Genomic DNA, 18,358 nt, shown 5'->3' with positions numbered 1-18,358 from the left:
TCAGTCAGCCAGAAGGAGGAAACTTGAGGCAGTTTTGAAACAAACAAACAAACAAACAAACACACAGGTCTCCTGGTCTGATAGAGACTAATGGAATCCTTGAGATTATGGTACGTAGTTACCCGATAAACTGTCTCTTTGACTCAACTTTCAACCAAGTAATATCCAAATCTTCAAGGTGAGCAGGCAACCCAAGTGACATGTTACATAACACACCAGGCTGCAAACAGAAAGGTCACAGGTTCAAATCTACCAGAAAAGAGGAAGATGGGCAGTCTCATCCCATCACGTGGTCATATAATTTGGTGGGTGGAGGGAGAGGGGTTAAAGGAAATGGGAAAGATCTGGCAGGGATCTGAAAAAAATGGGGTAATGATGGGCATAGTTTAATGGTGATTAATTTTATAAAACACAGTAAATGGGAATGGTTGTACGAAACACAATGTGAGCAAAGGATAGTGTGAAACACAATATGAATTTTATATGCAAACCAATACAAAATAAAAAAGATACAAGAAAATAAAATTATAGACTCAAAAACCTGATTGGATGACCACTAGCTGGCTCTTTTTGCTCCTTGGAGGCAGGGATTCTGAGGCTTCGTCTGACATACTTTGGGCATGTTGCAAAGAGGGACCAGTCCTTGGAAGGGGACAACGTACTTGGGTGGGTGGAGGACAGAGAAAGAGAAGAAATCCCTTGATGAAATGAGTTGATTCAGTTACTGGGGTAATGGGGCTAGGTGTGCCAGAGACAATAAGATTGGCAAAGGATAGAGCAGCGTTCAGAGCTGTTGTACATAGGGTTTCATGTAACAACAATGGCACGTAACAACTACAACAAATCTCACAAAAGCAGATTATCCATCTTTCTTCTGAGGAGCAATTGATTAATTTGAACCTACAAAGAGGGGTGGCCTTTGGGTTAGCAGTGACGGTCCCTATAGACTTTGCCAGCAGAGCTTAGATAAAGTTAATTGTTGTGACCTAGTGATCCTTGTTGTACAAACGGTGAGGCTAAAATCAAAGGTAAAACTTTGAAACTGAAATCAAATAGCAGAATGGAGTACTATAGTACCATGTGTGTCCCATGCTATTATCAGACCATAAACAGGGTGTCAGACCATAAACAGGGCCCTGGGGACTCCAGCTCTTCAATATTGCCCTCCATGGGATATCTGTGCCTTTGGGGATATTCTATTTCAGTGTCAGTCTCCTCTTTTTCTGGAAATCCATATCTTTTGCATACTTCAGCTCAGTGATTGGAGCATTCCTTCCTTTACTTCCACCAAAAGATGAAAACCTTGGCCAGTGTGGGGACTGCATCAATTACTTCTGTGACCACAGTTGGAAGGAATATTGGCGAGGGAGAGTAGAACATAGGTCGGGCAGGTGGACTAGGTTCCTGTGTTTCTATAGGCCATTGAAAGGGGGAACATTCAAGGAACAGTTACAGAATGGAAACAGGAAGAAAAGAGTATGGTGGTGGCTATCTACCAAAAGTCCTGGGTTGTGGAGGCGGGGTGATGGGTAGCAAAGTGAACTGAGGACAAAAGTGTTGAGTGAGACATATTGGACTAGGGCATGAGGTTCCTGGAGAAAATTAGAAATAATGAAAAGATGGGCATGGGTACAAATGAGCATCCAAAGGGCACAAGCTTTGTGATAAAAATAAACTGAGTCTGGACAGCCAAATGTCCAAACAGAGGAAGAGTCCAAAGGCAGAATAAAACAGAGTGCAATGCAGAACCAGGGAAATGTTTGAGAATAACCCAGGCAAAGAGAAAGTGCTTCTCAGGCTCCAGGTCACCCCAGTTTCAGTCCATCAATATCTCCTGAGATGTTGTTCAGGGAAGATGCTCCCCATTTCCAGCAGAGTAAATCCCTGGGAAGAGCCCTGGGGAATCACAGAGGAAATGGTTTAGGAAGGATGGTTATACAGGGAAGTGAATATTGACAACAGTGAGGCTTTACTCTAGACAATTATCGCCAAAGAATGGAAGCAGCACTAGGGGTGAGGATGAGAGTCTTTCTCAGGGACTCAGGGACCCTATTCACTCAGCAAGGCCAGTTTCCTCACCACACCTCTTCCTCATAGAGTATGTGACCTCTGTGGGCACGAGTGACGTTCTTTCCTTGGAGGACCTTATTCCTACACCTAGCCTGGCTCTTTAGGTCCTTTTACCTGCTACAGGCAGAATGTAAGGAGTGAAACAATGATACCATGTTCTTGCCCTTGAACTTGGTCCAGATAAAACAATAGCTGAGGTTAAAGAGTTGTTATTATTTGGTTAGATGGAGAGAGATTCATTTTAGGGGAACAGGCTTGCATTTCCTGCAAATCAGCAGTTTGCATTTTCTCTTGTAAGAACAAATAGCATATGGAAGGAAACAGAGGAGAGAAAAAAAATACCTGAATAGTCATTTTTTTTTCTTGTTTGGGCCAAAGGGAAAGATGCAGATAATTCATGACAAAAAAGCAACTTGGGAATTACAGGTGTATCTCTTACTTGTCTTGCTGACATGATGTCATTGAAACATTCAGCTATTTGGGGGGATGCTTAAATAGTGTGTGTCCTTGAGAATATGCAAAGAAAAATCAACCAATGATTCTACTCAGAGGTATATACACAAGAGAAAAGAAAACGTATGCCTATAGAAAAAAAAGTACTCAAATGTTCATTGCAGCACTACTCATAATTCATAATTGCCTCAGGGTAAAAACAGCCTTAAATTCCATCAGTGGGTAAGTTGATAAACACAGTGTGATCTTCAATATTGATCAAGTTTTTAAGACTGAAGTATTTAGTATAGATTACATCTCAACTTAGAGAAAACAAAAATCTTCATGACTGGACCAGTAAACAACATTATGATAAATGTAGACAAGATAGACGTTGTCAAAGATTTCATTTTACTTGGATCCACAATCAACACCTATGGAAGCAGAAAATAAGAAATAAAATTAACATTGGGAAATCTGCTGCAAAAGACCACTTTAAAGTATTAAAAATAAAAAATGTCACTTGAGGACTACGGTATGCCTGACCCAAGCCAAAGCATCCTGAGTTACCTCATATGTACATGAAGGCTGGTAAATTAATAAGGAAGACCAAATAAGACATGATGAATTTAAATCATGGTGCTGGCAGAGAATAATGAATAAACCATGGACTACCAGAAGAATGAACAAATCTGACTTAAAGTTCGTAAGAGACAAAGTGGGATCAAGCTTAGAAGCACTACTACAAGGTGTAAAGAGACTGTCAAATACAGCCCGAAATGTACAATCTGAAGAGGATAAAATTGATGAATGGGACCTTCTAAAGTTTGAATCCATGTGTGCATCAAAACTTTTTTCAACAGGGTAAAAAGAAAACCTACTCACTGACAGGGAACAAACATTTGGTAATACCATCTCAGACAAGAATCTCATAACAAAAGTCTACAGAATACTCCTGGCCCTCCACAAGAAAAAGTCTGATAACCCAATTACAAAATGAGCAAGAGACATAAAAAGAATTTTCACAAAGGAAGATACCAGCATAGCCAACACACACATGAAGAAATGCTCCAAATCACTGGCAATAAGAGAGATGCAAATCAAAACCACAATGAGTACCATTTCATTCCAGCTACAGTGGCAGAGTTTAACAGGGCAGCAAGTAATAAATGCTGGAGAGGATGTGGTGAGAAAGGAACTTTTCTACATTGTTGATGGGTTTGTAAAATGGTACGACTGTTCTGGAAGGCAGTTTGGCACTTCCTCAAAAAGCTGAACAGAGAAAATCCACATGACCCGTTTATTCCACTGCTTGGAATATACCTTGAAAAAATGAGAACTGAGGCACGAACAGAGACTGGTACACCAATGTTCATAGCAGCATTATTCACCATTGCAAGAACATGAAAACAGCCCATGAACAAATAGAGTGAGAAATTATGGTACATTCACACCGTAGAATACTATGCAGCACACAGGAGCAATGATTTTGTAAATTATTACCTAACTTGGCAGGGACTGGAGGGCATTGTGCTGAGTGAACTCAGTCCCACAAGAGTAGAAATTTTATAAAACCATTATTGTAGAATGAGTATAAGGACCCAAGCGGGTTGGGGAAGGGTGGAAGCAGAGGGATGAGGATGTGCAGGGGGAGGGAAGGTTAATCATGGGATTGTACAATTTGATGGGTGGTGGGGGTGAAGGAAATTGGAAGAATCTGTTCTAGAAAATAATGTATTCAAATTTTGTAAATAAACCAGGAAGAAGAAGAAGAAGAAGAAGGAGGAGGAGGAGAAGAAGAAGAAGAGGAGGAAGTAGTAGTAGTAGTAGTGTTAGCAGTAGTGGTGGTGGTAGTAGTAGCAGTAGTAGTAGTAGTAGTAGTAGTAGTAGTAGTAGTAGTAAGTAGTAGTAGTATTAGAGGCAGAACACTCCTTAGAAGCAAAAATGCTGAGTCTTTGTCTCATATAGTCTGGTCACTGTATCAGGAGGGACCAGACTCTTTGGTAAGACATCATGTTTGGTAATGTATAAGGTCAGTAAAAATGAAGACTCTCAGGGAGCTAGATTGGCATAAAAATTCCAATAAGGGTTGAAACAGAAATAATTGTGAGGATGATCCTAGACCAAGCAATATTTTGGTCTATGGTTTATAGGGTCACTATTGGCTAGAACCAACCTCATGGCACCTAACAACAACAAAAAGCTTTAGAGGTAACAAAAGTTAGGGGCTGATGGCTAAGAGTTTGCAGGGTTCCCTTTGGGATAACAAAGATGTTCTAAAACTGATTGTAGCACTGGTTGCATAACTGCAAACTCATTTTTTGGATTAAATCAATACAATCAAGGTCTCTCACTTTGTCTCTCTTTTTTAAATCTCAGCATTCCCAATTGAAGGATGAGGAAAGGAGGTATTTCTTACACCAGCTCCGAAAGCATCCAGAAGCTCATGTTTATCATAGTTGATGTCATGTGATTGCCCACTCCATGATCAGTCTTCTATATTTATTTATTAACGAATAAGAATGACTGAAGAAGAATCAATGTCTTTGAATTGAAGTGTTGGCAAAGAGCATTGAATATGCCATGGACTATCAAAAGGATAAATAATCTACCTCGAAGGAAGTACAATCAGAGTGCTCCTTAGAGGCAAGGACACTGAAATTCCATCTCATATTTTTAGGAGAGGCCAGTCCTTGGAGAAGGACATGATGCTGGGAAAGATAGAGTCAGTAAGAGAGGAATACCCTCAACAAGGTGAATTGACACAGTGGCTACTGCAGTAGGCTTGAGCAGGACAGAGATCATGAGGAAGGTACAGGATAGCGCAAGGTTCAAATCTATTGTTTATAGGTTTGCAATGAGTAGTAGTTGACTAGATCACACTTAACAACAACAATGGAGCACCTGCATTGTGCAAATGGTTAATCTGTTTACCCAATAACCAAAGTGTTGAAGAGTTAGGTCTACCAAGAGATGCCTCAGAAAAAAAAAGCTTAGTCACCTACTGCTAAAAAACTGTTGAAGCTTTTAAGTGCCTTCTAATTGAGTATGACTCATAGTGACCCTATGAAGAACAGATCTGAACCCTGTCCTTTCCTGCATCATTCATAACACATTTGAGCCCTTTGCCACAGACACTGAATGTTATCAGTCCATCTAATGGAAGGTCCTCCTCTCCTTTGCTGAATCTTCACCTTTCAAGCTTGATGTCCCTTTCCAAAGAATAATCTCTCCTAACGGGTGTACGCCAGGGATGCATCCTATCTCCATACCTTTTCAACCTATATGCAGAACAGATTATCCGGGAGGCGGGGCTCTATGAGGAGAAATGTGGGGTCAAGATTGATGGACGATTTATCAACAATCTGCGTTATGCGGATGACACAACCCTGCTTGCTGAAACTGAGGAGGACCTGAAGTGCCTGCTGCAGAGTGTCAAGGACTGCAGCCTACAATATGGATTGAGGCTCAATGTCAAGAAGACAAAGATTCTCACCACTGGACCAATTGGCAGCATCAGGATGGATGGTGAAGAGATTGAGATTGTACACAGCTTTAGTTTGCTTGGCTCCATAGTCAACAGTCTTGGCACCAGCAGCCAGGAAATTAAAAGGCGCATTGCCATGGGAAAGTCTGCTGTTAGGGACCTCTACAAAGTGCTGAAGAGCAATGGTGTCTCTCTGAAGACTAAGGTGCGTCTGATACAGGCCATGGTCTTCGCAAACACTTGTTATGCATCAGAGAGTTGGACAATGACCAAGGAGGATAGAAGGAGAATTGATACCTTTGAGCTGTGGTGCTGGAGAAGAGTATTGAGAATACCATGGACTGCTAGGAAAACAAACAGATTTGTCCTGGAAAGGGTTAAACCGGGTGGCTCCTTGAAGGCAAGGATTCTGAGGCTCCGTCTAACATACTTTGGACATGTTGTGGGGAGAGACCGGTCCTTGGAGAGGGACATCATACTTGGGAGGGTGGAGGGACAGCGCAAGAGAGGAAGGCCCTCTATGAGGTGGATAGATTCAGTGGGATAATTGGGAAAGGAATGTCAGAGACAGTGCGATTGGCACAGGACAGAGCGGAGTTTAGGGCTGTTGTACATAGGGTCGCTATGAGTCGCAGGCGACTCAACGGCACATAACAACATAACAACAACAACATGTTCAAAATATATGAGATAGTTTCACTGTCCTTGCCTCCAAGCAGCTCTTTAGTTACTAATTTTCTCTAAGATGCATCCGTTTCTTCTTTTTGTAGCCTGTGGGATATTCTGTACACTTCCAACACCACAACTCAAACTTACTTACTGTCCCGCTCTCAGACGCATAGCAAGTGATTAGAAAAACTGTGGCTTGAATCAGGCACAACTTAGTCTTTAAACTGACATCATTGCTCTTCAGGAGTTTGGAAAGACCTCATGAGAGTAGACATTCCCCAATGCTGTATATCTCCCAACTGCTGGTACCAAGATTCTTGATTGTGGGTCCAAGCAAGATGAAATAGTTAACAATTTTAATCTTTTCTCTGTCTATCATGATTCTGTCTATTGGCCCAGTGGTAAAGATTTGTGTTTTCTTGATGTTGAGATGTAATACATACAGAGGCTGCAGTCCTTGATCCTCTGTAGAAAGTGCCTTAGTCCTCACTGCTTTCAGTAAGCAAAGTTATGTGATCTGCATAACAGAAGTTGTTCATGACTTTCCCTCAAATTCTGGTGCCACATTCTTTTATTTATTTTTTTTTTTAAATTAGGGATAAAGTTTTCTTTTATACTGGTTTTCTTACGATGTTTGTATGCATTGTTTTTTTTACACTATTTTCATTCATATTGTGTTTCATACAACCACTCCCATTCATTGTTGTTGTTATGCACCGTTAAGTCACCTGCAACTCATAGTGACCCTATGTACAACAGCTCTGAACCCTGCTCGACCCTGAGCCAACCTTATTGTCTCTGACACACCTACTCCCATTACCCCAGTCAGTGAATCAATGAATCTTATTGAGGATCTTCCTCTCCTGTGCTGTTCCTCTACCCTTGGAAGCATAATGTCCCTCTCTGAGGAATGATCCGTCCTTGCATCATGTCCAAAGTATGTCAGATGGAGCTTCAGAATCCTTGCTTCCAAGGAGAAGCCTAATTTCACTCTCTTTAGGATGAACTTGTTTGTTTTCCTAACAATCCATGGTATATTCAATATTCTTCTCCAGCGCTACAGCTCAGTCTTCTCCTTCTATCATTCCTAGTCATTGTCCAGATTTCTTTCCTTTTTATTTTACTAGTTTATTTACAAACTTTGAGTACATAATTTTCCAGAGCAGTTTCTTCCAATTGCATAGCACGTAATTGTAAAGACCATGGTCTGGATGAGGCACACCTTAGTCTCCAGACTGACATCGATGCTCTTCAGTACTCTGGAGATGCCTCTGACAGCAGACTTTCCTAATGTAAATTGTCTTTTGACTTCCTGGCTGCTGGTACCAAGAGTGTTGATTCTGGAGTCCAGCAAACTGAAGCTGTTAACAATCTCAAACTCTCCACCATCTATTATGATGCTTCTACTTGGTCCAGTGGTGAGAATATTTTTTTTCTTGATATTGAGCTTCAGTCCATATTGAAGGCTGCAGTCCTTGATCTAATGTCTGCAGCAAGTGCTTCAGGTCCTCTTCAGTTTCAGTAAGCAGGGTTGTGTCATCTGCATGACACAGTTTGTTGATGAGTCTTCCTCCAATCCTAATGTCACATTCCTCCTCATAGAGCCCAACCTCTGAGTGATCTGTTCCCCATATAGATTGAAAAGGTATGGAGATAGGACACATCCCTAGTGTACATTCTTCCCAATTTTCATATTTTATCAAATTAATCAACACTTAAACATGCCCATCATTGTCCTGTCTTTCTATATTCCTGCTGGATCTTTCCCATTGTCTTTACCCATCCCTGCCTCTACCCATCAAATGGTGAGGCCCACCCCTATGATTTTCTCCCTGCCCATGCTCATCCACCTTCTCCTTCCCTCCCCCCACCTGGATCCTCATACCCATTTTACTATTGTCTATTTCTACAATTTCTTCATAGGGTCACTATGAGTAGCCTGTGACTTGACGGCACTGAACAACAACACCAATTTCTACAATAAGTTGATGCTAAATTCTTCTTCATAAAGTACAACTTTTCAAATGATTTGCTCAGCATACAGAATAAATGTAAACAGTGAAAGGTTATATCCCTGACCCACAGCATTTTCACTTTTAAACTATGCAGCGTTCTCTTACTCTGTTCAGACAATAGCTTCTTGAAAAACTAGTCTTTGAAAACTCTGTAGATCCATGACTCAGACTCAAAGAACTAATTTGTGCTCAATTAGCCCTGATGATCAATTTAAAAGGGATCATAGTAGTGGATCTAGGATAGACAAGAAGGAAAACATGAAATAGAACTTAAAAATTATAAAAATAGACTGCTAGGTTGGTAAGGAGAGGTTAGAATACTTGAGACTATAGCCCTTTCTTCCTGAAACTAAACTTATACCTGATATTCAACTGTTAAGCAATCATGTTGTGCATCATCAAGTCATAATCAACGCATATGTAACTAACATTCCAGCAAGGTTTCAGGGACTATAAACTACATGAGAAGAAATTTTTTATCTTTCTCCCTCAGAGCAGCTGACGGACTAGAACCACTTGCCTCTGGATCGGCGGCACAACTTCTTATCCATTATGCTATCAGAGCTCCCATAGACAAGCATAAAAGGTGAAAAATAACACCAGTGAGACACTCACTCCGTAGGTCAGAAGGACAGCATATGCCTAGGATTAAAGCGCAGAAGGCAGGAAGAGCTAGGAAAGAAAGCCAAATGGAAACAGGAATCACAGGAAGAAAATGGGGAAAATGCTGCTGCATAGTGGAAGTTAAAATTGTGAATGGTTGAACAGAAAGCTAACTCTCTCTCTACCCTTTTACTCAAGTCTCAATAAAATATTAGAAAAGAAAATAAAATTAAACAATTGCTGTGAAAAAGACTTTAGAATTTTCTCAGAAAGTTAACCACAGAATAGTTATCCTAATTCAGAAATTCTACTCCTTGGTAAGTATCCTAAAATCTTGGAGGCAGGAACACAAAGAGCCACAAGCACACCTTTGTCCTTGGAAGCATTCATAAAAGTCGAAAGGTACAAACAACCCAAGTGTTCATGAACAGATAAATGGATGAATAAACTGGGAAATCTACATAAAATGAACTAATATTCAGCCATAAAGAGAAATGAATTGCTGGTGTACACAATGACATGAATGAACCTTTAAATTTTCATGCTGAGAGGAATAAGTGAATGTTGTATGCTTTCACTTATATAAAATACCCAGCAGCAGCAGCAGCAGATCTTGTCCTGGTAGCTGTGGGACTCTCTCACGGCTGTTGTTGTTGTTGTATACCATTGAGTTGGAACCAACCCATAGAGGACCCTTCAGTGGATTTTCAGAGGCAGTTAATAGCATGAGAGGAGATTGCCCATCCTCCCATGGAGCAGCTGGATTTGAACTATGTACCTTCAGGACTGCAGCACAGCTTCTTGCCACTAGGACACACATTTAATCATCATGAGTTGGGAATGTTACTATGGTAAATGGTACTTGTCCTTACTAACTGACTTTCTTTGGTTTTGGGTAAAATGAACTCAGATACACATCCTCTTAGACTCCATAACCATCCTTAGTAACCACACAGTACATTATAGCCACTAGGCTGTAGAAGGACATCATCACTGGTTGGTGATATTTCACAAGGAAATATGTGGAGCTGATTATGGAACAGGCTTTGATTTTATCTTTCTCTCTGGGCACAATGGGAAAATGATGCCAACCTTCTCCCCTTTATCCACCACCAATGTGATCTGAATGACAGCCTGCCCACTCTTTGCTCTTATAGAAAGGCTGGATATTGTGAAATAGGATGGCGTCCTACAAACTAGGAACCCTAGTGCTCTGCTGCAGAAAACCACTAGTTCTGGAGAAAGGAATGAATTCTTAGAGACAGTTGTTGTTGTTGTTGTTAAGTGCCGTCAAATCATAGGCGATTCATAGTGACCCTACAAACGAAAGTCCTCAATACTTGTGTGACTTTCATCCTTTCTCCAGGTTCACAGGGTTTCCAGAGGCAAGCTATTTATGGAAGTGGATGTCACTCCTGCTTCCAAGTTTGTTTTAATTGGGGAGCTCCACCAAACACTGTCCTCCATGGGTGACCATTATCACATTTGACACATCAGTGTCACGATGTTTAGCATCACAGCAACCACAAGTTACCTCTGTATGGAAAGTGGACACATCATGGCTATAGGACCTAGAAGAATGTTTGAACAAAAACAATGGAAAAACAGGCCAGAGGCCCCTCCAGCTGACACTAAGACTCCTAAGACACATGTCCTTACCTTGCAGGCATGGCCTGACATTTCTTTATTTTACCATTCTGGCATGCTCAAATGCTGGCAAGCTCTGGGCCAGGGACCCTTAGTAACAAGGAAAAGCAACTTGACTTCTTGAAGACTGTGGCTTTAGTTGCATTTTTCAACACTGCAAAGCTAGTTCTGGTGGCTTTTTTTTTAAGAGTATCATCTCCCTGCCTCTTCCGTCATCATCACCTCCTCAACCCTGAGACTGACCTTGACCTTCAAACTGCCAAACAAAGGAAGAGAGAGACTGACTGACCACAGAGGAGGCTGAAGGGAGAATGGTGAACATGATGATCCAGTGTTCAGTCACCAATTATGTTTTCTACAAATTGGCAGTGCCACCTACAATGCCTTTAATAAAACAAGAGTATGCAGGTTGGTGAAGTGAGTGGGGTTTGGGATTGAATGAAGCATAGCATGATGTGCTTTCTGCATCCCTAAATGCATGACCCATGTCAAATTTGTGCAACTTACTCCAACACCAGATACCCATGGGAGCTTGGCATTGAACTCATTTGCAGCATGTTTAATTTACAGCAGAACACCAATTCATAATTCAGATGTTGCTGCCCTAAATTGCATTTAGAGCAGAGAGAAGATGGAGATTTGGATCCTTTAAAGAAAACTCATCAACTTCCCATTTCGCTTCCATCCTAGTGAGCTCTGCTCTCTTGAGCGACTTTTCAGCTCCTTGAGAATAGCATGTTTTGAGCAAAAAAGAGAGTAAAAATGAAAGATGAAAATTAAATATGAAAATTTAATTAAATCTCTTTTTGATCATTCTCCCTAGATTTGACGGAAGGGTGTTACTATTCAGTCACAAATAATATAACTTTACAGGCTAATAAGGATAAGGAATTGAAGTGAGGAGGAAGATGGAAGCTACCTGACCCCGTAAATGCTCACATAAGCCACTCATGCAAGACCTCACTTAGTCCTCCATTGTTTGCCATTTGTCCTTTGTTAAGGCTCGAAGACTTACAGGTTAAGAGGAAAAATGTCTTCTTTGTGTATCTTTCATGGCCCTTTAACTATGTACAACTCCTGAAGGAGGTCTGTGGATTATCCACACGTAACGGACCCAAAGCTACACTAAAAATTGGGTCTTCATTGTCCAGGGAGGATCTCTAAAAGAGCTTGGGAAAGTTCATTTTTAATTTAACTCTATACACCCTATCTTCATACCTTTTCAATCTGTAAGCAGAATAGATAGTCTGTGAGACTGGACTTTAAGAGGAGCAAAGTGGCATCAGGACTGGGGGAAGACTCATCAACAACCTGCATTAAGCAGATAATACAACCTTGCTTGCTGAAACTGAGGATCTGGGGCATTTGCTGCAGAAGGTCAAGATCTGCAGCCTTCAATATGGATTGAAGCTCAACATTAAAAAAAAAAACCCAAAGATTCCCACCACTGGGCCAATTCGCAACATCATGGTAGATGGAGAAGAAAATGAGATTGTTAACAGCTTCAGCTTGCTAAGTTTTACAATCAATACTCTTGGTACAAGCAGCCAAGAAATCCAAAGATGAATTGCTTTGGGAAAAATCTGCTGTCAGGGACCTTTCTAGAGAACTGAAAAGCAATGATGTCAGTCAAGAGACAAAGGTGTGCCTGATTCAAGATGGTCTTCACGATTATTTGCTATGCATCAGAGAGCTAGACAATGACTAAGGAGGACAGAATAATTGATACATTTGAGTTGTGGTACTCGAGAAGAGAATTAAATATACCATGGACTGTTAAGAGAAAAAACAAGTCTGTCTGTCTTGAAGAGGCTGAAATTATGCTGTTTCTTGGAGGCAAGGATTTTGAAACTCTATCGCACATATTTCGGGCATGTTGGCTGGATGGATTAGTCCTTGGAGAGGGACATCATGCTTGGGAAAGTGGAGGGACCGTGCAATAGAGAAAGACCATGGATAAACGTGATTGGCTCAGTAACTGGGGTAATGGGTTTAGGGGTTTCAGAGACAATGAAGTTGGCTTAGGATCGAGCAGGGTTCAGAGCTGTTGTACATTGATTCACTGTGAGTTGCAAGTGACTGAATGGCACATAACAACAAAAACATACATCTTACACTGGTAACTACATTCCAGAAGAGAGACAGTGATACCAGTGAGAAAAGATTCAGAAACTGCTCAGACTGGCTGGAGGGACACTAGTACCACATTCTGCACTCTGTCATTTGATAAAGGAAGGATCTACCCTTCCAGTCAGATATGGATGTGTGCATGTACACTCATTCACATATGCACACACATGTCTGTGCATTCACACATTCACATGTCCACATGGATGCAGATACATACTCTTAGAGACAGATGTTCGCACACAAGCACACACCTGCGTGAATACAGATATGCATGCATGCTGGCCCAAAACACCAAAACACACTAACCCATGCACATGTCAGCTTTGTACTGTGTATTTGAGAAAAAAAATGTTAATTTAAAAAATTTTTCTTAGGAATAGAGCCTCTCCTAACAGGGAGATAAAGGAAAACATAGAGTTTGAATTCTCTGAAAAGTCAAGGAAAAGACTTACTCAGACCACCCGAGTTCTGAATCTAGAATGATCAAATCCAGAGGTGATCAGAGTCTTCCCTGGAACTATTTATGCATAATATATTTTGCTAAGCAAATCTTGCCACAAAGGGTATCAGGGACATTGTTTAATTTAAAAGAATCAATTGTTTCCAAGCATTTTGGAAGCATCATTTGCATGTGATTAATAGAATATCACAAATTATTTTAAACCATTGCTTCAGGGTCTTATGTCTCCTAACAATTGCATTGGGCGTGTTTGTTTCATTACTTTAAAATTATATAACCAGACGTTCTTCTCCTCATTTCTAAAACCCCAAATGCTTTCTTTCCGATAGACCGTGTGACAGTAAAGTTTTGTCTGTATAACAAACTATCCACAGAAGTGGTAAGGTAAACAATAGAGAATTAGTAATTCATATGTTTCTCTGACTGGACTGGGCAGTTTGGCTACTGCATTTCCTAATTCATTTAAGAAGTTGATGCAGAAGGTGGGACAACCGGGGCCTAAGCTTGCCTGACTCAACTAGTTGCCCGAGTGTATCTCACCACTCAGGTTTTCATCCAAGCCTCTTCCTCAGTTGCTGGTCTTGGGAAGGAGTTTTAAATTGTGAAGATGGGAATTCCAAATTACACTGAAGTCAAGGCTCTTAAACTGACACTCATCACTACAATCTCCAGTAATCATAAGCAAGTCAGTGTCCACGAGACCCAGGATGTGGGGAGATGAACTCCATTGTGATGAGAGAACCTGCAATGAATTTGTAACCCTATCCAATATACAAAGTGCTATTAAAATATAAAGTAGATCATTAGTTACTGGGAGCGGAATGGTGGTGGTGGTGATGGTAAGTGTTGTTTAATCGACTCTAACTCACAGCTACCCTAGGCATGATAAAATTATAGAAGTAGATACTGCTAATCCTGCTTATGGAACAATCTGACTACCAACAGAAATACTGCATATAGGGGTCTTGAAGGACCACAATTTTGTTTGCTCACTATTAAAGAGGCTAAGGAGTCCAAATTCAGGGTGCTTGGTCCAGGAAAAGGCTTTCTGTCAGCTCTGGGGAAAGGTCATTGTCTCCTTCAGGTTTTGTCTGAGTTTTAGTCTGAGTTTCTCTCCGTTCCTCAGTGATTTTGATGTGGCATCTATCTTTCCACATTCGTCTCACTTGTCTCTATATCTAAGACAAGACAAAAGGACACAATAGAATACTTAATTGAGCTCATTTGAAACCTATCAGAGATTAAGAAGCGGTTGTCCAAAATGAACAAGGAAACACTGCATGTATTAGAACAGAAATGTGTGTGTCAGGGTTATATCCTTTCTCCATATTTATTCAGTCTATATGCTGAGCGAGTCATTTGAGAAGCTAGACTCTACAAAGAAGAATGTAGCATCAGGTTTGGAGGAAGACTCATCAACAACCTGAGTCACGCAGATGATACAACCTTGCTTGCAGAAAGTGAAGAAAATTTCAAACACTTACTGCACAAGATGGATTGCATCTCAAAATCTACAAAACAAAACTCCTCACGCCTGGACCAATATACCTTATTATGACAGGGAAAAGATTGAAGCTGTCGAAGATTTCAATTTACTTTTATTTATAATCAACACTTGTAGCTGCAATGAATTAAAAGCCATATTGCACCGGAGACATCTGCTGTTAAGGACCTCTTTAAAGTGCTAAAAAGCAATGATGTCATTTTAAAGATTAAGGTATGCTTGATTCAAGACATGGTATTTTTAATTGCTTTCTATGCATCTAAAAGTTGGAACAATGTATATGGAAGGCTGAAAAAGAACTGAAGTCATTGGATTGTGATGTTAAATAAGAGTACTGAATGCATGGATTGGAGTATGTAAAATAAAAGTGCACCTTAGAGGAGCACTCTTATACTTTTTAGCATAGAGGAATCTGTCCGTGGAAAAAGGCATCATGCTGGGAAAGGTAGATAATCAGCGAAAGAGAAGAGGACCCTCACCAAGTTGGATTGACAAAATTACTACAAGAATGGGCTTGAGCATGACAAAGATTGTGACTATGGCACAGGACAAGTTAAGGTCCAGGTCTATTTTTCATAGTGTCACTATGAGTTGTGATAGATTTGACAACACCTAATAACAATAACAACACACTGATACAAACTCATTAACATAATCAAGGAAACACTGTTTACAATGGGACTATCACTAATGGCATCAGGTGTCACAACTCATATTTTGAGGGACACAATGCAATTAATAGGGTCAGTTATTGGGTTTCATTGTATCAACTAGGCCTCATAGGGATGCTGTGTCTATAACGTTGTTTGTTGTTATGTGCCGTCAAGTCTCTTGTGACTCATAGCAATCCTGTGTACAACAGCCCTAAACCCTGCTCTATCCTGTGGTAATATTATTGTCTCTGATACACCTACTCTCATTACCCCAGTCAATGAATCAATCTGTCTTGTTGAGAGTCTTCCTCTATTGCACTATCCCTCCACCCGACCAAGCATGATGTCCCTGTCCAAGGACAAGTCCCTTCTTGCAACATGCCCAAAGTATGTCAGATGAAGCTTCAGAATCCTTGACTCCAAGGAGCAGCCAGTCTTCACCCTCTCCAGGACAAACCTGTTTGCTTTCCTAGCAGTCTATGGAATATTCTACACTCTTCTCCAGTACCACAGCTCAAAGACATCAATTTTCCTTCTATTATCCCTAATCACTGTACAACTCTCCAATGCATAGCACATAATTATGAAGACTATAGCCCAGATACGGCATACCTTAGTCTCCTGCCTGACATCATTACTCTTCAGTACTCTGGAGCAGTCCCTGACAGCTGATTTTCCCAATGCAATTTGTCTTTTGATTTCCTGGCTGCTGGTACCAAGAGTGTTGACTGTGGAGCCAAGTAAACTAAAACTGTTACCTCTCTCAATCTCTTCACCATCCATCCTGATGCTTCCAATTGGTCTAATGGTGAGAATCTTTGTTTTTGTTTTTTTTTTTATGTTGAGCTTCAATCCATATTGAAAGCTGTAGTCCTTGACCCTCTGCAGCAAGCACTTCAGGTCCTCCTCAGTTTCATCAAGCAGGGTTGTATCATTGGCATAACACAGGTTATTGATGACTCTTCCACTAATCCTGATTTCATATTCCTTCTTGTACAACTCAGCATCTCAGATTGTCTATTCTGCACACAAATTGAAAAGGTATGGAGACAGAATACATCCCTGATGGACCCCCTTCTTAATTTTGAACCTTGCTCTGTTCTGATGACCACTTCTTGGTCCAAGTATAGGTTTCTCATAAACACAATCAAATGTTCTGAGATTCCCACTCTTTTCAGAGTCAGTCACAGCTTGTTGTGATCCACAGAGTCCAAAGCCTTTGCATAATCAATGAAGCACAAATAGACATTCCTCTGGTACTCTCTGCTTTCTGCCAAGATCCATCTAACATTAGCTATACTATCCCTAGTACCATGACCTCTTCTAAATCCAGCATGCACATCTGGCAGTTCTCTGTTGACATATTCCAATCATTTATGGATAATTTTCAGAAGAATCTTGCTTGCAGGTGATATTAATGATATTGTTTTATAATTTCCGCACTCTGTTGGGTCACCTTTCTTTGGAATGGGAACAAATATTGATCTTTTCCAGTCAGTTGGCCAATTGGCTGTCCTCCATTGGGACAACTTAGTGAGTGCATCCAGGGCAGCATCGGTTTGTTGAAATATGTCAATTGGTATGCCATCAACTCCTAGAGCCTTGTTTTTTGCCAATTCTTTCAGAGCAACTTGAACTTCTTCCTTCACCACAGGTCTTCACATCAGGTCTTTCTCAGATTCAGCAAGCAGGGCTGTAACATTAGGGGAAATATTAAACAGACATGGGCCCAGGCACCTCTTAAGAACAACTGAGAGAAAAGAGTGTAGAAACATCTTAATAAGCTAGGACATAGAGGTTTGAAACAAAGCTTCAGGTGAAATAATTGGAAGAGAAAAAAAAATTAGTTAGACCTTTCTGCATGAAATAAGCTTTCATGTTAGTTCTGTGCAAATCCTTTCCTCAAAGACCATCAAGGACCTAAGAGGCCAGACAGGTTCACCACTTTTAACATCATTTCTTATTTACTTTCATGCCTCTCTGTTTCTGACGCTCACTGATCACAGAGAAACTTGCTTAGAATCATGAATGGGTGAAGGCACTGTCTTCTCCCCTGAGAAATATAAATGGATAAAAACTGTACCCTTTTTCATTACAATAGAAAGGATGCTCACAGAGGAGGGTGGCTGAGAGAATGGGAAGGCATGATTTCAAGAAGACAAAGGCAGGTGGATTACTTCTACACTTGTTAATTGTTGCTAACTGTTGTTGAGTTATGCAGCCAACCCCAAGGCAACAGGTTTGAATTCACCATGTGCTCCGCTGAAGAAAGATGGGTAATGTCCTCCTAAGCAAATACAGTTTCTGAAAGCCTGTGAGATTGGTTCTGACTCAAGTTCAGTGAACTTGAGTTTTGAGTTTTATGTTTAACAGAATGAAAGGTTATCGAGTCCTTCATTCCCTCCTCTGCCACCCAAATAAACGTCATGATTGTTGGCGTCTCTTCCTGTTGTGTCAACCCATCTTATTGAAGGTCTCCTTCGTTTTTATCAACCCTCTACTTTACCAAAGGAACTCTAGTGGTGGAGTGTATACTGTATCAGGTCAGTGGTTAAAGTCCACCAGGTGGTCCTCAGGAGAAAAATGGGTGGTCTTTCCCCAGAAAGACATACAGCCTTGGAGATCTGTTGGAGGGCTGCAGAACTGAGTTGGAATAGAGTGTAAACAGTCATTACAAAGACAGAAGAG

This window comes from Elephantulus edwardii, unplaced genomic scaffold, assembly GCF_000299155.1.
Source record: "Elephantulus edwardii isolate Elephantulus edwardi_28Jun2011 unplaced genomic scaffold, EleEdw1.0 scaffold00045, whole genome shotgun sequence".
In the NCBI taxonomy this organism is placed as follows: domain Eukaryota; kingdom Metazoa; phylum Chordata; class Mammalia; order Macroscelidea; family Macroscelididae; genus Elephantulus; species Elephantulus edwardii.
The sequence above is the reverse complement of the archived record's forward strand: the minus strand, read 5'-3'. Positions refer to the sequence as shown.